This window comes from Numenius arquata, chromosome 5 (assembly GCF_964106895.1).
Source record: "Numenius arquata chromosome 5, bNumArq3.hap1.1, whole genome shotgun sequence".
NCBI classification, from domain to species: Eukaryota; Metazoa; Chordata; class Aves; order Charadriiformes; family Scolopacidae; genus Numenius; species Numenius arquata.
This window is the reverse complement of record NC_133580.1, coordinates 64,968,679-64,974,678: the sequence shown is the minus strand read 5'-3', so window position 1 is coordinate 64,974,678 and position 6,000 is coordinate 64,968,679.

The window sequence follows — 6,000 nt, the reverse complement described above, 5'->3', positions numbered from 1 at the left end:
AAATGAGGAACTATCTGAAGGAGGCCTACAAGAAAGCTGGAGAGGGACTTTTTACAACTGTATGTAGTGATAGGACAAAGGGTAAGGGCTTCAAACTGGGAAAGGGTAGATTATATTAGATATTAGGAAGAATTCTTTCCTGCGAGGGTGGTGAGACACTGGAACAGGTTGCCCAGAGAAGCTGTGGCTGCCCCATCCCTGGAGGGGTTCAAGGCCAGGCTGGATGGGGCTTTGAGCAACCTGGTCTGGTGGGAGGTGTCCCTGCCCATGGCAGGGGGGTTGGAACTCGATGATCTTTAAGGTCCGTCGCAACCCAAACCATTCCATGATTCTATTGTGGAAGGTGTTAAATTTCACCTACATTTCTTCAGGACCCCTCCCCAAATTATAACTTGTTTTGAAGTTCTGCCTTGGTTCACTTTGACACAACACAATTCCAACATCCCTACAGTGACTCTGGCACAGACTCACTTCAGCAAGAGACAGCTTTGGCAATCAGAGTTTCTGATGGATTTTGTTCTACAAAATAGTGTAACTGGTGCTTTTTAAAATGCATTTTATTTCAACAAATTGTAAAGTTTTTTCTTATGTTTGTTTACTCCTCTTCAACTCGTTCACTGTAAAGACTTGCAGATTTCTGCTGATGTTAATGGTACAAAGTGAATGAGATGAGGATGTTCACTGACATCTTCTAAGCTTTGCTTTCATAGCTGTTCAGTACTGCGGTAGGAGGGAAGAGAGAACCCTCATCTTGTAGGGAGATCTCCTTCCACCAGGACTTCAGATCCAGAGGCTGACCCTGGATCAGCTCTGCTGGGTTAAGGACACGGTGGCACAGGACTTTGGCTGGAGCCAAGATCATGCCAATAAAATGTCAATATACTCAACTGTGACAGATAAGGTTGTTCCTTCACTCAATACTGAGCAATCAGGCTTCAGGTCAAGCAATTACCAGTAATCTACAAAGATAAAATACGCTGGGGAGACAGGAAAGAGGGCACTGGGTGTCTCTTCACTCTCCTCCAGCTGCGATTTGTTTAAAATCCCTTACATTTTGGTCATCTCAATCTATTGCCTTCCTGAAAACCAACTCAAACCAACTTGGAGCGTCATTCTTCCTGAGTGAGCCATCAGATCCCTTGACTTAAGCCAGATCCTGCTTTCTCTCAACCCTCAGTAACTTCAAACTTCTCCAAAATACAGACTGCATCGTCATAAGAGGATATCACATCCGTTATTCCACATGTGATCATTTCAATACTTCTGCCAAGTACAGTGATTCTTCACATCAAGAAAAATATTCATTCTATTATGAAAAGTATTTTAAAATGTAATAGATAGGAAAAGGGAGAAAACCAAGACATGTTGTAATTAGCCGCGTATTTACAGATCACCAGCAAAAGTCCTTGAACATGAAATTCCCAGGCACAAACCATTATTCGGGAGCACAGCACACCCAAGACTGTAGATATCCCTGCAGTTGAAATAATACTCAGAATTTATAAGGAAGAAAGTCATCTGAGCATGAAGCAACTTGAAAAGTGAAAGTCCATTCCCAGAGTCACTTGATGGACACCAGATTAGTGGCTGCTTTTATTAGAAGGCAGGCATCAACCCTGACGCTTATCTACCAAGCGGGGAGCTTCCCCTTAGAACACAGGCAGAAGTGAAACACGTAGTTGGGAAACGGAAAACCTTGGAGACGTGCTACTTAGAGAATCATAGAATCATAGAATGGTTAGAGTTGGAAGGGACATTAAAGATCATAGAGTTCCAACCCCCCTGCCATGGGCAGGGACACCTCTCACTAGAGCAGGTTGCTCAAAGCCCCATCCAGCCTGGCCTTGAACACCTCCAGGGATGGGGCAGCCACAGCTTCTCTGGGCAACCCGTTCCAGTGCCTCCCTACCGTCACAGGAAAGAATTTCTTCCTACTATCTCATCTAAATCTCCCCTCTTCCAGTTTAAAACCATTACCCCTTGTCCTGTCACTACACTTCCTGACAAAGGGTCCCTCTCCGGCTCCCCTGTAGGCTCCCTTCAGATATTGGAAGGCTGCTATGAGGTCTCCCCGGAGCCTTCTCTTCTTCAGGCTGAACAACCCCAGCTCTCTCAGCCTGTCTTCATAGGGGAGGTGCTCCATCCCTCTGATCATCTTCGTGGCCCTCCGCTGGACCCCTTCCAACAGCTCCATGTCCTTTTGGAACTTGTCGGGCACCATTTTAGGAACATCAGAGTCTTTTTAAATTCATATGGAGCACTCAGCTCCGCTGGCTTTTTTTTTTTTTTTTACTGTAGTCTGGACATTGAGAGCAAATATGAAGAACTCTCTTTATCCATTTATTGTAAGTCATGATATCATTGACCCTCCATGACCACAGTATGTCCATTCTCTAGCATAAGTTCTGGTGAGAAACCAGACCAAAAAGTAGGTCTGATCTAACTGTTCCCATAAACATAGTAGGAATTTAACAAAAAATTCTGCTTTTAATTGTGTCCAGGGGCCTCCAGTGATCTTTTTACAGAGATAATCAAAGGTGGAATTTGGCCCAGAGCAATCTGCTTTTAAGTTGCATTCAAACATCAAGATGATTAATAGATGCCACAGAGAAATCAACCTACCCCTAAACTCCGGACTGCTATTTTAAGTCTTCCAAAATCATCTCCATCAGGTAGATTGCTGAAAATCTTTGCATCCAATTCTTGCTCTCCGCTTTCCCTTCACGGGCTCTTCAGAATGGGCCCATCCTTTAAATCTTTAAAAGTCACCTCCTCTTCGCCATTATTCCTTACAAAATCAACGCTGCAGCAGCGACGCAGCACAGCATAAGGCCAGGCAGCATAAGAAGGGAAACTGATTTCATTTTAACCCAAAACTTGATTTCACTCACTCACATCTTCATACCTACATACCCACAAGCACCTGGATGCGTGTGTCCAAGTAGTCCGTGCAAAATTCAGGCGCCAAGACTCCTGCATCCAGAAGGTCTGTCTAGGACTCCTTGTGACAACACAGAGCGAAAAAGGGACACCAGTTACTGAATTCTTACCACTTTGGGATCTTCTTGGGCTGGCAACCGCGTGCTGGTTTCAGGAACTGTTGGAAATCAGCCTGTCCATCTTGTCCTGCCTCTAGGAGTCACCAGGATTTGCTCAGGTCCTTCGCCTCCTGACCACCTGCACGTAGACACAAACTGGGATTTTGATGACCTGCTAATCTAAGGGACTTCAGCACATGCCAATCTAATCGCCCTTCTGATGCTGTTATTCCTCCTGGTACCTCGACTCCCAGACATTCCCGATCACACCGGTCTTCATGTGTCTACTACAATTCTCCAAAATTTCAGTGATCACCAACCGTGGAAGAGAACGACAGAAACTACAACCCTCTGCAACCCTCTTCAGAGAAACTGTTTCAGAGCACAGCAGAACTGCACAGTATTTTAAGACAAGAATAATTTGGCCACAGGTTATAAACAAATTGTCTTCTGATATTAGTTTCTTTAATAGTCTTCTAAGAAGACCTCATCCACTCCATGTTATCTCTCTCAAGGGTTTACTAGACATTGGAAAACATTCTAGAAAATAAACTAATATAGAAGAGGTTTAATTCTAGGTACCACCAAAAAAAATCAGGGAATCACAGAACAGTTTGTGTTGGAGAGGACCATTAAAGGTCACCTAGTCCGACCTCCTTGCCATGGGAGAGGACATCTTCTACTAGATCAGGTTGCTCTGAGCCCCGTCCAACCTGACCTTGAACATTGCCAGGGATGGGGCATCTACCACCTCTCTGGGCAACCTGAGCCAGTGTTTCATCACCCTCAGCATAAAAAATGTCTTCCTAATACCTAGTCTAAATCTACCCTCTTTTAGCTTAAAACCATTGCCCCTTGTCCTATGGCAACAGGCCCTGCTAAAAACTGTGCCCACCTTTCTTGTAGCCCCCTTTAGGTACTGGAAGGCCACACTAAGGTCTTCCCGGAGCCTTCTCTTCTCCAGGCTGAACAACCCCAACTCTCTCAGCCTGTCTTCATAGGAGAGGTGCTCCAGCCGTCTAATCTTTGTGGCCCTCCTCTAGACCCCTTCCAACAGGTCCATGTCCTTCTTGTGTGGAGGACTCCAGAGCTGGATGCAGTGCTCCAGGTGGGGTCTCACTAGAGTGGAGTACAGGGGCAGAATCATCTCCCTCGAGCTGCTGGCCACACTACTTGAGATGCAGCCCAGGATACAGTTGGCTTTGTGGGCTGTGAGCACACATTGCCGGCTCATGTTGAGCTTCTCACCCACCAACACCCCCAAGTCCTTCTCCCTAGGGCTGCTCTCAATCCCTTCACGCCCCAGCCTGTATTGATACCAGGGTTTGCACCGACCCAGGTGCAGGACCCTGCCCTTGGCCTTGTTGAACCTCATGAAGTTCACACGGGCCCACTTCTCAAGCCTGTCCAGGTCCCTCTGGATGACATACCATCCCCCAGGTGTGTCAACCACACCATTCAGCTTGGTGTTATCCACAAACCTGCTGAGGGTGCACTCAATCCCACTGTCTATGTTATTGATTGAGGATATTAAACAGTACCGGCCCCAGTACGGACCCCTGAGGGACACCACTTGCCACCAATCTCCATCTGGACATTGAGCCATTGACCGCTACCCTCTGGATGCAACCATCCAACCAATTCCTCATCCACCGAACAGTCCATCCATCAAATCCACATCTCCCCAGTTTAGAGAGGAGGATGTTGTGGGGAATGGTGTCATGGGCCTTACAAAAGTCTAGAAAGACGACATCTGTAGCTCTCATCCAGAACTCTCATCTGCTTTACTCACTAGTTCATCTTCCTGCTTTAACAATACTTTTTTAAAAAATAAAATAACTGAAAAAAGGGCAAGTAGTATGTTGTTTTTCATACAACTGATCAAAATGACATCACCGCAAAATTAATACAGACTATCTGGAAACCAGGGCCCACTGGTGCCTTCCATCCTCCTCCTGCATTTCAATATTCTGAACGTGGGCTAAATAGTTGGAGGATTGAGCTTAGTACAGATTAGCTGCACGACAGGGGACATCACAAATACCACACATTTCTAAAAGAGAAAGCAAAAAGCATTATCCACTCGCTTCTCATCTAGTAGGATTCCACTACGAAGGGAATACGGTTAATTCAACATATGGAAAGTTAAAAGTTTATTGTTCTTCAGGTGCTTGCAACATTTGAAAGCACTTGCCTTTTGTGCTATTCTCATGGAAACTGTAGGTTACACCGACAGTCTAAAATAAACACGTGACAAAAAGATGGTGAAATTCCTTACCTTCGCCCCTGTGCATCTTATCCGTACTGGCTGTTTAAGAGATGATTTTCAGTGCACCTGAGGACAAGCCTTCATCTTTGTTACAGAATTTATATGGGAATTCACTTGTCAATTACAAGAAGGGAAATCAAGCTCTAAAGACTTTAATAACTAATTCAAGAAAAAAAAAATGTACAGGGAAAAATTATTTCACCTCTAAACTTGTAAAAGAATCACTAGAATGAGAAAAAGAGGGAGTTTTTTTCAAATCCTATTTTCTGGTGACTTTGGAAGAAGGCCTTGAACCTTACTTTCTGGGGTGGCTAGCACATACCCTTATCCCCAGACATTTTTCAGTCAAGCAAACAAGTAACTGGTTTGTTCAGAGCAGAACAGATTCGATGACGTAGTAAGAGACCTCCACCACCAGATCCAACATGCAGCAGCTCTACTGACACGAGACTGAATTCCTTTTGTATGACAGTAAGAATACGGATTTGAAAATAGAGTCTTTTATTTCCTATAATAGGCCCTAAGTGGTTCTTAGAAAGAATAGGCTCACTCTGGGAGGTCATGTTCCTGGTGAGAACTGTAAGAACTAAACCTGATAGGACTCTTTACTTTATCCTCTAAGTTAAGTGCGAGAACTGCATAAAACCACCCTGATTCAGAGGAGCAGGCGTGATTACAGGATTTGCACGGAGC